This window comes from Podarcis cretensis (assembly GCF_951804945.1).
Source record: "Podarcis cretensis genome assembly, chromosome: 13".
NCBI classification, from domain to species: domain Eukaryota; kingdom Metazoa; phylum Chordata; class Lepidosauria; order Squamata; family Lacertidae; genus Podarcis; species Podarcis cretensis.
Genome location: NC_137182.1, coordinates 27608834 through 27624609, shown reverse-complemented (window position 1 = coordinate 27624609; position 15776 = coordinate 27608834). Strand labels below are relative to the sequence as shown.

The 15776-nt window shown below is 47.6% G+C and overlaps 1 protein-coding gene across 1 annotated transcript in view; it reads left to right on the top strand.

Moving 5' to 3' along the window:
* Positions 1 to 1435: 1435 nt before the first annotated feature.
* Positions 1436 to 15776, top strand: part of RARA (retinoic acid receptor alpha) — a 193194-nt gene continuing 178853 nt past the window's right edge. The window contains exons 1-2 of the mRNA XM_079948811.1: positions 1436 to 1603; positions 1779 to 1851. The gene's annotated coding sequence lies outside the window, so the exon portion shown is untranslated. The remainder of the gene's footprint in view (positions 1604 to 1778; positions 1852 to 15776) is intronic.

Below are 15776 nucleotides of genomic sequence, written 5' to 3'. Positions count from 1 at the left end.
AGGCAGGCGAAGTCTGGCTGAGGCCGGTGGAGCAGGGCCCTATCTGCCATATTGGACTATAATGGTGGGGCAGGGCCCCATTTGCAATAGCTTTCCACTAACAGTACGTGGCGCTGTGGGTTAAAGCCTCAGCGCCTAGGACTTGCCGATTGAAAGGTCGGCGGTTCGAATCCCTGCGGCGGGGTGCGCTCCCGCTGCTCGGTCCCAGCGCCTGCCAACCTAGCAGTTCGAAAGCACCTCCGGGTGCAAGTAGATAAATAGGGACCGCTTACCAGCGGGAAGGTAAACGGCGTTTCCGTGTGCGGCTCTGGCTCGCCAGATGCAGCTTTGTCGCGCTGGCCACGTGACCCGGAAGTGTCTCCGGACAGCGCTGGCCCCTGGCCTCTTAAGTGAGATGGGCGCACAACCCCAGAGTCTGTCAAGACTGGCCCGTACGGGCAGGGGTACCTTTACCTTTACCTTTAACAGTACTAAATTAAATTTATTATTACTACTACTACTACTACTACTACTGGAAACGAGGCAGAGGGGCTTCTCGGTGGTGGCGCCCACCCTATAGAGCGCCCTCCCATCAGATGTCAAAGAGAACTATACAACCTTTAGAGAAGACACCTGAAGGCAGCCCTGTTTAGAGAAGCTTTTAATGTTTAATTCTGTTTTTATATATGCTGGAAGCTGCCCAGAGTGGCTAGGACGACCCAGTCAGATGGGCAGGGTACAAATATATTATTGTTGTTGTTGGGGTTTTTTTTAATTATAAACCATCATGCCAATATGAATGTCATTTTAAAAACGTTTTTAAACCATTGGAGACAACCAATAAATGCTGAAATGGTAATTTGCTTCGAATTTGTGTGAGCTCCGCCCCCTCCTCAGTTACTCCACCTGTGAGACCTGGGTTCAAATCCCCACTCAGCCAAAGAAGCTCCCTGGGCGACCTTGGGGGCGGCCACTCAGCTCTCAGCCTAACTTATTTCACGGGGGGGGGGGGGTTGTGCGGGTAAAATGGCGAGCAGAAGAACTATGTCCGCCGCCTCGAGCCCCCTGGAGGAAAGGCGGCGTCCACACGCAATTGAATAAGCAAGTAAGCCTTCGGATTCGCTCCGAGGGGCGAATAATGCGCGGAGCAGCGGCGGCGGCGGCGGCCCTTCCGAAGTGGATCCCGCCCAGAGGAAACGCTGCTTGCTCCGCTTGCCTCCTAAGCCAGCCTGCAAAATCGGTTGCAGCAGCAGCAGCAGCAGCACCTCCTATCGATTTCCGACTCCGGCTTGTGGCAGCGAACTTTGGACTCGCCCTCGCCCTGCCCCGCCGCGTCTCTTCCCGAGCGACCTTTGGCGCCGAATTGGAAGTTTCCAAACAAACCCGGCGCGGCGTCGTTTGGCCGCCTCGTCGTCGCAGCAGCTGTGGGGAGCGCAGAGGGGCCTGGGCGAGGGGGAAGGAGGGTGTTAGGACCCAGTGGGAGCGGACTTCGCCTTGCAGCGTGTGCAGACAGTCCATGCGCTGAGCGAGACAGAGGGGGAATCCTGCCCGCCACCAAAGGAGGGCTTCCCTCAGGACCTGAGGAGACCCGGCTCCCTCGGCAGCCCCCCTGGACCTGGACAAGGTAAGAAGAAAGCTCAGCTCTCTGTCCCTCGCTCCCCTCACATGCCAACCCTCCCCGCTAAATATATATATATCCCTCGCTGCATTAAAGGTACAAAGAAAATGCTTTGCCATTTTTTAAAAAAATATGTTTTAAACCTTGCTTCTCCCCCTTTTTTCCTCTTGTCTGATATTAGCTTCCACAGCTCCCCAGTCCGCAGATGCTGGTCATGCAGAGATCTCTTCCCACTTAAAAGTTGTGCGCGGGAGGTGAGTAGCTGAATCTGTGACTGTTCCACTTTCGCATCAATTCCCTCTCTTCCTCCTCCTCCTCCTCCCTCAGCACGCAAAGTGCTCCCCTTTAAATTCAGCCATGGAATCCCCTTTCAGCAGGGAATCCAGATCATCCTCTGTTTAGTTTGGATAATGTTTTTGGGGATTCCCCTCCTGGGAACACAGGTGTGTTTGGTGTTGAGAACTTTGCTTAGCACCTATAGTTTGTCCTACGGTTGGTGCTGAGAAAAACAAGTGTCCAGGCTGGTGGCGTTATGGTGGAGAGTTGACCTTAGAACTGGGTTCAAATGCCGCTCGTCCATTCATGGTGTCTTGGGGTAGCTCATGGTCTCTTAACAGACTGGGGGTAGAAACCTCATGTGCACACTTGAGAGGTGTAGCAAGATCGGTGTTCGAAACTCCCATTGTTCAGACGCATTTTGCGACGTGGAATTTCATTAGCGCAAGCAGTTTCTGAGCTTTGGGCGCAGTACTGTGCCTAAAATTTCAGATTAAAACTGTAGAATGGAAGGAAAAGGGGACCTTTTTCTGCCTCCCCACTTCCAGCTACTCTCTGAAGACTGGAGAAGAGACCCTCTTAAGAATATTAGTGGGCTGGGCAGGGGAAGGATTAGACCATCTGAAAAATGAACATATTTTAGCTGCAGTTCATTCATTTTCAATAATGTAACCGGCTGTACTTTTGAATAAATAAGGTATACTATTCATTGTATCAAATTGTAGATTTCAACGGAAGTCTCATAAAGTTCAACGAAAAAAGCAGAAGACCCAGTGGATCAGTTCATTCTCTAGTCAGTTCATGCATGAGGTCCATACATGTAAAAGTATCTATTCCACCTGTCTGTTAAAAGAGTCCAATAATCCACATGAAGGGTTATTACAGTTCCACAGAATCCTTTCGCAGAGTCTAAGACAAGGATTTCCAGAATATTAGCCTTTTTTTGCCATCCTAGGCTTCATCAGTAGAACAGGCTTATATGTAATATTGCAACCACTACTATGTAATAGGATCCACTATCCTGTAATATTACAGGATAGTGGACCTTATTAACAGACAGGTGGAATAGACACTTTTACATGTATGGACCTTATGCATGAACTGACTAGAAAATGAACTGATCCACTGGGTCTTCTGCTTTTTTCGTTGAACTTTATGAGACTTCCGTTGAAATCTACAATTTGATACAATGAATAGTATACCTTATTTATTCAAAAGTACAACCGGTTACATCTCGTGTATTTATTGAGTATGTTTCACGTAACCATAGGTTTGTTGTTGTTTTGGTTCATTCATTTTCAGCTTTGTATTCTTGCTATAAAAAAGCGCGCCTAGACATTCCATTGTTGCTCCCATAACCCAGGTTTAAGGTGCCATTTAGCTCCAAGCTTTCATATCTCAAGTTTCTAACACTGGAAAAAATGTACATTAAAAAAAAAAAAATCATACGAGTGGCTAGCATGTAGTCCTCTAGGTGTTCTGAACTACAGCTCCCATGAACCCTAGCTAGCATGGCCAGGGTTGATGAGAGTTGCAGTTCAACCATGTCTGTAGGGTGACAGATTAGTTGCCCCATTTCAAATGGGGAGCTTGAGGTCAGTGTCCCACACGGCAAGTTAGCAGCTGTTGATCAAGCTCCCATGATCAACTCCTTAGCAGCTTAGGCCTCCCTCGGGTCCCATTTGCCCTATATGTTTTAAAACAGTATCATACCACTTTAAACAGTTGTGGATCTTCTCCCAGAGAACCTTAAGGCAGCTGAGAGTGGTTACGAGACCCGTATTCCCCTCACGGAGCTACAATTCCCAGAGTTCCCTGGGAAGAGGGATTGGCTCTTAAAACCACTTTGGAAACTGTTGTTCTGTCAGGGGAATAACAGTCTCCTTTCATCTTTCAGATAGCTTAACAAACTACAGTTCCCAATATTCTTTTTTTTTGGGGGGGTGGGGGCAGGAGAAGATCCATGACTGCTTAAAATTGTATCACGCTGCTTTAAATGTGTAGTACAGATGGGGGCCTGTGTATTTTTCTTGGCTGTGTTGAACGGATGTGTGGGTTCAAATCCATTTCTCATCATAGATTGCTGATGCCATTGGGCAGGTCCCCTTTGCTGGCCTCAGTCAGGGCCAGCCCTGCCATTAGACAGAATGAGGTAGCTGGCTCAGGTGGCAGACGTGGTGGGGGCAGAGAGCAGCATTGAGGGACTGTAGGAAAGCGCTGCTGTGCCGCACCCCGCTAAGCTAGCCTGCATCCCTTAGGGGTGCTCCCCATCACCAGTGTTAGAAGATTCAGCTGCTAGTTGAGTTGGCTACTGTATATAGATATGTAAGGGGGGAGTGGTGCTGCCACCTTTACCTTTGCCTCAGGCAGCAAAATGGCTTGGCTCCAGTTACCTCATCTGCGAAATGCCCGATTAGTTATGCCCCAGTCTTTGTAGGGATTTTGCAAGGCAACTCAAGATAGAGGTGCTTAAGCACATTGCACAATAAAAGTGATTTGTGTAGATGACTCAGCCTCGTGAGATGGGGAGGCGAGACACACAACGTCTGCAAGAAGTGCTGACTTATACAATGGCCTGGTTTGTGCTCAGTGTACTCCAATTTCCACCCACACATCCTGGCTTCATACTCTGCCCCCCACATACAACCCCCCCAAAACTTACGCCGTCTTATTTGTGATGTTTCCGAGACAAACTCACAAATTTGTACTAGGGTCTTCGGTCTTCCTAGCAGGAAAGAAAAATCAAAACAATCCCCAGGAGTCAATAAAGCTTATAGAGAATTATTGTTATTGTTATTGTTATTATTGTTAATTCCAGACACACTGGGCGGCTTTCAGCAAAATAAAAGAACACCATAGGGGTTACTCTCTGGTAGTGCTGGTTGGGGTTGATGGAAATTGTATTCTAATACATCTAGAAGGAACCAGGCTGCTATAGGAATGGCTAAATAATTTGGGACTTTTGGAGTTCTGGGGTTAGGGAGAGGCAACAGCAAATAATATAAAGGGAGAACAAGATGGAATATGAGGGAGAGAGAAGAAAGAAAGAAAGAAAGAGGGAGAGGCCTTGTGCTGGGTGCCTTCAGCAAGTAAAGTGAGATGGGTGGCTGCAAGGGAGAAAGGGCCTTTTCCGTGGTGACACCTCTTCCCTGGCTTTGAAGATAAATACCACAAAAATGTAGTAATGTGAATCCTTCTTCAGTTCAGATCTTGCGTTCTCTAGGAAATGTCATCTGACATTTGCGGTTTATAACAGCTACTATAAACCAAAGTCCATGATTGTAATATTTTGTAGTTTGCTGTTATGTAAAATATCAAAACACAGAATATGGGCTCCTCCCCACAGAGGCATACCTGGTGCCTTCCTTATGATCATTCTGGTGCCAGACTCCCCCCCCCCCCCTTTATTCCCCTAGGTCTTACTTAATCAAACACAATCAACTATGATTTTACTGTTTTGAACCACTGTTTATGTGCTGTGTAGAATTTTCTTGGACCTTCTGGTTTTATTCTCTCGTCTGAATTTATTTATTTATTTTAAATTCTGCGAGCAATTTTATGATATGGTTATTTTACTATGTATTTCCATAGTATTTTATACTTCTAGGTTTGTGAGCTATACAGAAAGCAGTGTTACTGGGTAAGCATATGCAAATTATAGTAAATGGATCAATTTTCTCTCCCTCATAATTCAAGAATTCAAGGTCACCCAATGAAGCTGGTGTTTCTCCCCCAGGATTGCTAAAGTGAAGTTTTTCTTTCTGTAACTTATATTCTTATCAGCAACTACCATGAGAGATGGTGAAGGCCCCTGCTTAAGATACCCTTTCTAAAGGATAATTCAAAATTGTATCAGTGGCTATTTGCTATAGCAGCTAAATGGAGATTCCATGTTCAGGAACATCATGGCTCTGAAGCCTAGATGTTAAGGGCAGATAGTTTTTTGGGGGGAAGTCAGTAGCTGAGAATACATTACTGAAAAACTTCAGCTGTTTGGGGTGGGGGGTGTTGGTTGAACAGTGATGTTGAGGGTTGGCTCTTGGCTTCACCTATCTTCTCTTTCCATAATTTTTTGCAATGTCTGTTGAAGTCTGTGTTATGATGCTCTGACTCTGACGTGTAGATAAACTTGGAATAGTGACATGAGCTTGTGGTTCTGATCAGAGCATCTGGTATGTGTCTTTTCCCTAAATTATTATGATCGAAAGCCTCCATCTTCTTCTTACCCCCTGCTTCTATCGTATTTGGTGTCTTGGTTGTGGGGATGGGGGAGATGGTAATGGCTGCTTAGAGAGGTGGGGAGAACCTACGAATCGTAGCTCCTCCAACTTCCACTCTTTAAACATAGGTCACTTCTAGGCAATCTGTTTATCGAGCAGTCAACCTGGTTCGTTTGCATAAAGTTTGTGGGAAGGCTAGACAGCATTGGCTATTTATTGAACCTCCGGGGTGGTTAAGCAATTGTTATCTCACACTTTCCAGTGCAGTTTTCCCATCACTTGACATATTGCAGAAAAAGGAGGGTTGGGGATTTCTTTGCGGGGGAGTGAGAGTGGGCTTGTTGTGCAAGGATGCCAAATCAGCTTTAATTGCTCAAACTGAATTTGCTGGAATCCAACCCCCAAAGTAGTAGCAACCTGGAAGTGCACTGATTCACTTCTACATGAAAAATCACTGGATTTCTCATAGCTTTGCCTTGCCAAGCAAGGTGTGTCGGGCTTCATCACTATGTGGTTTTAGGTGGCTGGTAAAGACATGTTTGCTGGAAAAGACCTTTCAATTATTATTTTGTGTGTGTGTGTGTGCTTGGTTGCGTTTGAATTATTAGTGTGGATGATTTTGATTTTTAATATAACTGGGTGTCACTTGTAAATTGCTTCACATTTGAAATATTGTTTTTGGTGCTATGACTTGCCAGCCGTCTTGAGTTCCCTGGAAAGGAGGAAGGATATAGGTTGTGGGTTTTTTTTAAGTATTTGATGCTTGACTAATCACTGTGTGTTTGTGAAGGGACTCTACAGAAAGCCAGAACTGCGAGTGGTGGCCTATTTTGACCCTGTTTCTTCACTCTGCCAAATGACCTGTGGCTTCATCAGCTTACACAAACAGCAAGTCCACTTCCCAGCATATCTGTATTGTGGTGGTTGCGGCTGTCAGGAGCTCATCCTACACTCGAATAGGACCCTGGTAGAGACACATGCCCAACTGGCATGTTCTCTCCCTCCTGGTCGATCATTCGGGAGCTTCAAAAGCTTTCTTCAGCCCGAACATCACAGCGACCGATGCCAACAGACATCGGCACACTTAGGGATCCGCAGAGTCTTCACAGCTTGTGTGACATACCTCAGCAACTCAGCATTTTGGCTAATCTACTTTATTTACATATAAACACACACAGAGCACTGCAACATGGCTCCCTCTCTCATCAGACAGCAAAGAGAAAAAGAACAAAGGACAATAGTCCCACTTCACGGAACACAGTAACACAAACATTCTGTCTCCGTCACTTCCCACTCTGTGGAGTCAAAACATATACCGTCATGTGATAGACAACAATTCCATGACTGCAATCATGGAGCAGGAATTCTAAGAGCCGCATGTGTGCATGGAGGGCCTTACCTGTGCGCCCCCCCCAGTCCCTCCACCTTTGCAAAGTGGACTAGCTACAGCCAGCTCCAAACTGTTGTTTTGTGGATAGGTGTTGCCCAGCGGCCTGTGAAATCTGTGGCATTCTCTGTGGCAGCCTCTTAAATTGTGGGATTTCCTCTCCGCATAAGTGTGTCTGGCACCTTCACTGTGCAGCTTTTGGCATGTGCTGAAGATGCACCTCTTTTACCCTGGCTTTTTGACCCTCGAAGTGTGTATTTTTGGAGCCCACCTTATTTATGTGATTGTAAAGTTGCTTTATACACTGTTTTGAATATTGTGTTCAAATTGTTGTAACTTTCCTTTGGACATTAGAGTGAAAGGCAGGTAAATAATGATGATGACGACAACAACAACACAAGGTCCAGTGGCTCATTTAAATGGCTATTAATGGGCAAAAACTAAGTCTGTGTGTGTTTGCAAGCTTTTCGTGCTACGTAGAATTCTCCCTTGGCAGTGCAATGGTGTCTGTGTCCTGCCCCAGCGGGCTGGGAGGGTGCTCCTGTGCATTTATTTATCCCTCTGCTGACAGCGGCAGAAGCTTCCTCTCTTACTCCTCCTTCTCCTCCTCCATGTTGTCATCATCATCCTGCGAAGCCACAAGCTGCTAGCGGCAAATCTGGGTCATGAAGATGGGGGAAAGCAAAGAGGCCCGGCTGCTTTTGTCAGCGGAATATAGAGAAAACATAAGCGAGTGGGGAGCCTAGAAGGGCAGATGTTATCATAGAGGCAGCGGACCCGTGGCCGTCCACATGTTGTGGACTACAACTCCCATCATCCCTGACCGTTGGGAGATTCTGAATAGGGCTGCCTTGAGCTGTAATTTAAACAAACCCCTGTGTTGCAAAATATGAGTCAGCAATATCAAAAGCAACACAATGGTCAGAAACAATTACAATATGAAAAACTTTATGGAATAATTCAAAACATCAAAACTTAACAAACTGAAGTCTCTGAAAGTCCTTAAATGAATCACGGTGCCAGACTTTACCCAGCAGAGAACAAGCTGTGAAGCTTTGTATAATCAGCAAATGTCCAGTTCTGATGTCCAACTCTGAACTCTGCTGCACAGTGTTTCCTGATAACAACTACTGTTTCGTTGAATTCTTCATCGGCCAATTAGTTCAACACTCAATATATGTAATTTCTTCATTAACCAATCTTTTTTCGAATAGATATAATATACATGAGAATGAAAAATACTCTGGAACATCGCATGAGTGTTGAACTAATTGGCTGATGAAGAATTCAAAGAATTCAACTTTTATGCATCCGTAACCACCTGTTGGAAGACTCAGAAAAGACAAAGGAAAGTACTTCTTTTCCCCTACTGTGCAAACCTAAAACCATGGCATTCGCTCCTACGGGACGATGTAAATTGGATGGGTTTAAAAGGGGATTGGAACGAGTTCCTGGAAGACAAGGCTCCCATTGGCTACTAGCGATGATGGCTTGGTCCTATCTCCACTTTCAGAGGCAGCATATATCTGAATGCCAATTGCTAGGAAAGCGTTGTTGCAGTTAGGTTCTGCATGAGAGCCTCCCATAGGCATCTAGTAGGCCACTGTGAGAACAGGACGCTGGACTAGAGAGGCCTTTGGCCTGACTCCGCAGGGCTTTTTGTACATGTTTTATGTTACAGTGGTACCTCGGGTTCAGTACTTAATTTGTTCCGGAGGTCCGTTCTTAACCTGAAACTGTTCTTAACCTGAAGCACCACTTTAGCTTATGGGGCCTGATGCAGTTGGCCAGTTGTACGTTGGCCTTGTGCTGCCATTGGGCGCAGAATGTAGCCAGGGTTACCCTCAGTGTGTGTGTGTTTATTCTGCCCTAAGTGAATTAAAATCTACCCACCGCTTCCCCTGACATGTCCTGTCTTATGTCTGGGGGCCCCTTGGGACTCTCCCCAGAACTCCCCTCTTGCTAGCCCTCTTTCCCACCTTTCCTGAGTGCTTTTGCCTAGCTGGAACATGTCCTGGAACACCCAAAATGTATCTTGGTTGCCTGGACAGAGGGGAGTATGTGACTGTGTGCAGCAACTAGCTACTGTTGTACAAGGGCAATCTGCCCATTTCTGCCTCTGTGCCATCCACCAGTGCTGAAAGCTGACCAAAAGTGAAAACCCTCAGCGCTGCCAATACGAAGTACACAGGTACCAGGCGCCATGTCAGCAAGTTCCCCAGACTCTTCGCTCTTCTGTATACAGTGGTACCTCAGGTTACAGACTCCACTAACCCAGAAATAGCACCTCAGGTTAAGAACTTTGCTTCAGGATGAGAACAGAAATCGTGCAGCAGCAGCGGGAGGTCCCATTAGCTAAAGTGGTACCTCAGATTAAGAACAGTTTCAGCTTAGAACAGACCTCCAGAACGAATTAAGTTCTTAACCCAAGCTACCACTGTATTCCTGTTTCCATAGGACACAGCCGGCATACTGAAGGCTTGTGGGCCACCCTCATCCCCCCTGCACCTGGTTCACCAGGAGTGGCCGACTCAGAGATTGTCTCTCTCACATTGCTGCTCCCAAGCATCACTGGGGTCCACCACTGTTAAACACAAGGTGCTAGTTTCTGAGCTGGCAGAGTAGGCGTCCATCTTTCAGTCTTCCCAGCTCTGAAGAGGAAGACACCTCTGAGGGCTCTGGATTCTGCAGGAGCCCCAGGGATGTTCCTCCCTTCGGCATCAGGAACACTGAAGGATGGCTGCATGCCAGCTCACAATCAGTATGTGTGTGTATTACTATCTGGTTGCGCTGCATGGAGTGTGGGCTGTGCGGTTTCACAAGCATATTCCCCAGAAAGCATTCTCCACCTTGGTCCCATCCATGCTTTCTTTTGGACTGTGGATCACAGCAGCCTGAGAGGGATGGGAGTTGTAGTCCAGAACATCTGAACTCTATAGTTGAAACTCTTAATGGAGCTTTCTGCTGCTGCTGGTTTTCAAAACCAAATGAATCTTTTTCTGTTGCGCTGCCCGTCGCTGAGAAAAGCAAGTCAATAAAGCATTAGCAATAGTTTCCGCCAGAAAGTAAGACAAAGTTGATTGTGAAAGAGAGTCTTCTGTCTTGAAACCCTTCTCCAGTAACCTCCAGCTGTGTTTCAGTGGCCTCAGCATGATGTGCCCTGAGTGGAATAAGCTGGGGTTCCTGTTGGGGCCACACTCTGAAGATGTGTGCTCACAATTTCACATGTTTCAGAACTGAATCCTGGTTCTGGCTGTAACCCTCAGCTTGAAGCGTGCCTGACCAGGCTCTGTTGAAAAGGCGTTCTGTCCATAGCTGTCAACTTTCAGATTTGAAAATAAGGGATCAGCAGCCTCACCTGTCCCGGGGACAGTCTACGGGATATCTAACAATCCGGGATAGCAGGAAGCAGCAGGAAATGGCGCTGGAATAAGGGAATTTTCTGCAAAAAAAGGGAAGGTTGACAGCTATGGTTCTGTCTGAGGCAGCGAGAAAAATCCCAGCTGCAGTCCTTGCTCTTCCGTGGCTTATTCGGGCATGAAACTTGCTAGGTGATGCTGTAGCAACAGAGGGGTGTGTACGGCTGCAGTGGGGGCTGATCCATTGAGGCAAAGGGGGTCCTGCCCCACCCACCTCATGCTTGATTCCTCCCCCACCCACCTCATGCTTGATTCCTCCCCCACCCACCTCATGCTTGATTCCTCCAGGCCCACCTATCTTCATACTTCCAGCGAGTCCAAAAGGTGGTCCTGGCTGCCAGCTTCCCTGCTCCTTAGTCTCGGTTTCGTTGCTGTGGAACTCAACAGGCAGGAAGATGAGGATAGGGACGAAAAGTAGAACTGTTTGTGTCTTGTTCTCATTAGCTCAGGCTCTGTGTTGTTATTGGCTCTGGCTCTCTGGCCTGCCTGTCTTCCTGCCTTCTGCCCCAACATCCCCAAACAGCAGCAGTCACTGCTGATGATCAGATCTCAAAGAGTGGTCCCAAGCAGGGAGGGAAGTTGGGCTGAGCTAATGGGAGCTGGGTGGTGGCCCTTTTTTATTTTTGCAGCTCTCCTTTCCCCCTTCCATGACCCACTTTCCCCTCTTTTCTGTGCCTGAGAGTGTCTTGGAGGGGAAAGGGCTTGCAAAGTCTTGGCTCTTTCCACCACCCCCCTCTCCTCCCTTGATGTGGGGTAATCCACCTCTCGCCACTAGTGCTAAGTGGAGGCTGCGTAGAGGGTGTCCTCTTGGGTGCCAAACTCCCTTCCTTGGAAGGTCAAAGCTTTGCGTCTTCTTGTGATAGAAAGAAAGAATGCAAAGTGGGGAGGGGAGGGATGAGATGCCAGTTATCCTGTCCTCTCCTCCCCCCCCCCATCCTGCTCAGCTGCCCGCTTCTGTGTCCCTGTGGTTTCAGCCGACCAATTGAATGTCTGTGTGAGCTAATCAGATCTGACAGCTGAGAAAATACTATGTTGGCTTTTAAGGCCAGAAATTGACAGAGAGAGTGGGGAACGGGCGGGGTGGGAGGCATGGTACGAAAGGAAATGTATGTTTTGTGTGCAGACCGATCTTAAAGGGGGGAGGCTTTCCCTGACTACTTGGTTATAGAATGCTATAGAGTCTACCTTTAGGTGCTGGAAGTTCGAAGGAGAGGAAATTGGGTTTGGATACTTGCAAGGCGAGGCCCTGTGCTGTTTCTGAGCCCAGGCACCACTGCTTCCTGCAGCGGGGAGTTCCAGTGGTTTGCAAGAGAAGCATCCCCTCTCAGGTGGAATGGGTGCTGGGCAGCTGGTGTAGGAAGGAGGGTCGGGCAATAATCAGAGAGTTGAGGAACAAAGAGGCTGCCGTGGAAAGCCCCTCTCCTCTCCTGCATTCAGGTCACCTCCATACCATACATTTAAAGTTCATGGCTTCCCTCAAAGCATCCTGGGAACCGTAGTTGCAAAGAAATACAGCAATTTGCTTCTGAGGCTTTCTCTTGCTCATCAGTATCGTTTATATCATTTAATTTGCCATCACCCAGAGGTGGGAAAACTTCAGGCTTGTAGGATCTACTATTTTTTTACTAGAGCACCAAGATCCACCAACTAGTGCTTGTTGGAGAATAAATCCATTTAGAAACAACACATTGTGAGCCCATGGACTTGTTCTGAATATTGGGACGGAGTAGAGTGCTCAGTCTTTTCACGCCAAAGTAAACTCCTGGTTCCCCCTGCATACACACATGCACACGTGCTTCATTCATTTCAGTGGTGTTATTTGGGAAATTTCACAAAACATTTTGCATTGATTCATCCTACTGCCTGCTAGAGATGATTTCCGAGGTGTCTTCTTTTGTTGTGCATAAATACACAGGTTATTTATTTCCCCTCCAAGACCCAGAGGAATATAGTTGTCTACTACCTCTGTTTGCTTGTGTAGCTAGAAGAATAATCAAATCATGGCTTAATTATTCCCGGGCCTTTCTAGTGAACTGACTGGGGAAGTAAGTCTATCCATATGTTGGGCTTCAAAATTGTGAACCTTGTCAACTGAGGCTGCCTCTATTAAGCTAGAAATACGCAAAAGAGTTGTCTCTGAGCATATATAGAGTGTCCTTCTGTTGAATTGGAACACCAACCGCTTGGATATTTGGGGGAGCTAGACTTGACTTGCTGATTTTAGGGAATTGAACTTGATAGCGGGATTTAGCCCCGGCTCATTAAACCTAGTAATAAAAGAACATAAAAATGAAAGGGCTGTACTGAGAGACAGCAATATCTGAAGGTGTGGGAGAAAGTGGGTTGATGTTGTGATAAAGCAGAGTTGCCACTGGGTGTCGCCATTACTCAGTATAAGAGAGAACTGTTTTGGGGTAGACACCCTGGGTGTGGACATGGGTGAGAGCGCAGAGTGTGCTGGACACATTCAGCACCTACCAACCAACATGCAGTGCGATGTCCAATTCTTAAAGAGCATACTTCCTCACCCCCTTAGCTTTTCCCTCAAGCCCCCTGAGCTGGTATCTGATCTGGGGTACCATTGCTATGCATCTCGAGAGTGTTGTTTGGGGTTCCATGGATTCCTCAGGTCACAGTGGACTGAAACCCAGGCCTGGCTCCCCTTGCTTCATGTACCAGGGCCACCCCGCCCCTTCCCGCTGGCAAACAGCTGATGTCTCGCTGACCTTTCGCCAACTTGGCAATGAGCAAAGGTTGTGGCTTGGAGCCTGATTGGAGCGGGGGCACTGGGGAGATTTCCTAGCCAAGGATTAACTAATGGCTGTCCAGGCGGGGGAGGGGGGGAGCCCTTTTTTCAAACATGACAATCCGGTATAGCCCCTCTTTCCAGGAATGTGAGGCTTTCTCTTCTACCCATCAGAAGTCCCCCAAATTTCCTGGGTTTTCAGAATAGTTTGCCTTGAGTCACTTGCTCCAACCCCCCCCCCCCCCCAAAAAAAAGCCAGCCCTTGCTCTAGCCCAATAGATCACATTTGCTTTCCAGGGGATTCAGGAAAAGCCCCCTCCATTTAGATTCCCCCAGGATCATGAAGTTCCAGTTTTCCAGATCTGTTTCTACAACTCCATGTTCTCGGGGGAAGCAGAAGTAATGCCCCCAGAATCCTCCGCTCTGTCCCCCTGGACAGGTATTTCCAAAGGTCCCAAAGGTGACTTTGCTCCCAGGGTCCTTTGCTCTTACCGATTCCACCTACTCCAGAGCACTCCCAAATCCCAGCTCCTGCATGCCTCGCTGTAACCCATTATTCCGCTTCTCTCCCAGAGCTGCCAGGAGAACCCAGGAGAAGTCCTGGTTGCTTCTTCCCTCCCCAGATGAGCTGAGCGCATTCCCTCCACACCCTCCACGACTAAGCAGATAACACCCCCCCAGTGGCTATTTATAGTCTACGGTCCCTAGTGTGTGTGTGTGGTACGTGCTCGGCAGCATAAGAGGCTGCCACGGAGGGAGGGAAATGCGCGCCAGGTTCAGATCAGGATTCTGGCCTCTTCAGGGAACATGGCTTGTGTGCCAGCTGCTTGGCACATCCTCCAATCCTCCATCTCGTTGCTATGGAGACTGGCTCTGCCCTGGGGAGTCCCTGGGCAGCGCAGTGCCTCTTGTGGGGTGAAAATAGAGGTGCGGGGGGAGAGAGAGAGAGACAGTGGACTGGAGTGGGGGGCACCGAACACACACTTCCTTTCCTCCAAGACATCCTTAGTGAGACAATGTTCCTGAGGTGTGTTGACAGTGGCCACTAGTTAGGGCGAAGGGGGCCTTTCCTCACCACCCTCTGTCCGCCCCAGATGCCCTCTTCCTTCCAGGCGTTCTTGCTCACATCTAGTCCAGATGGTGGCACTGCTTGGCAGCTTTTAAGCATCAGGGTTGCCCCCTGTGAAACTGAGCAGGAAGGAATGGGATGGGGAAAAGAAGTGAAATGAGTTGGCTGTGGCTCCGGCCTACTGCTGGCCTCTCTACCTGCTTCCATACAATTGGGCAACAGCCACCACTCTACCTTACGGGTAGGTAGATAAATCTATAGAGTCCATAGATAGCAGCCTTTTTCTTTGGAATAACAGCTTTACACTGAGTAGGCAGGGGTACCCAGGGCTGGCAAAGGGAGTCGAACCCGAAAATGCAATGCCAAGATGGGGAAACGATTGCTTCAGAATCAAAGCAGCTTTAACAGTGCTGGGAGAAAGGGAAGCAAACTGTAGCATTCTCTGGTGGAGGGGGGAGATTAAAGAACATTTTTCCATCTCACTTCCTGGTTTAAGGGGTGGGTGGGGAAACTCAGTGGCAGAGCTCATAGTTTCAATGCACAAGAATCCAGGTTTTAGCCCCTGGCATCTCTCGTCAAACAAGGATCTCAGGTAGCAGGGATTTCTCAAAATCCCCTTTCGCTGAGACCACTGCAAAAAGTAGACGCCACTGGGTTACGCGAACCAACGGTTTTTCTCGTTCCACTTGTTTCCAAATGCAATGTTGACCCAAAAGGACAGGTTTTCTGGTGTTGTCATAACTGGATAGTTCCAACTCACATCAAGCCATCCTAAAAACAACACAACTTGGGAGTAGAGGGGGACTCTTGCTACAATTGCACACATTGGAAAGGGGCAGGTCACATTACCACAAGGTTTTATACATGATTTCAGAAACATCAGCTGGTTCAGCATCTGGTGGTCAAACTTGGGGTGGTTAGATAAACTGAATATATTTTGCCACTACTGTACGCAATTACCCTAACTGAGCAACCAGCATGGTTATGGGTGCAAACTGGAAAATGGTAATCCAAAACGGAGTAGGACAAGGGTATCTGAAGGACCATCTTCTATCTTGGATC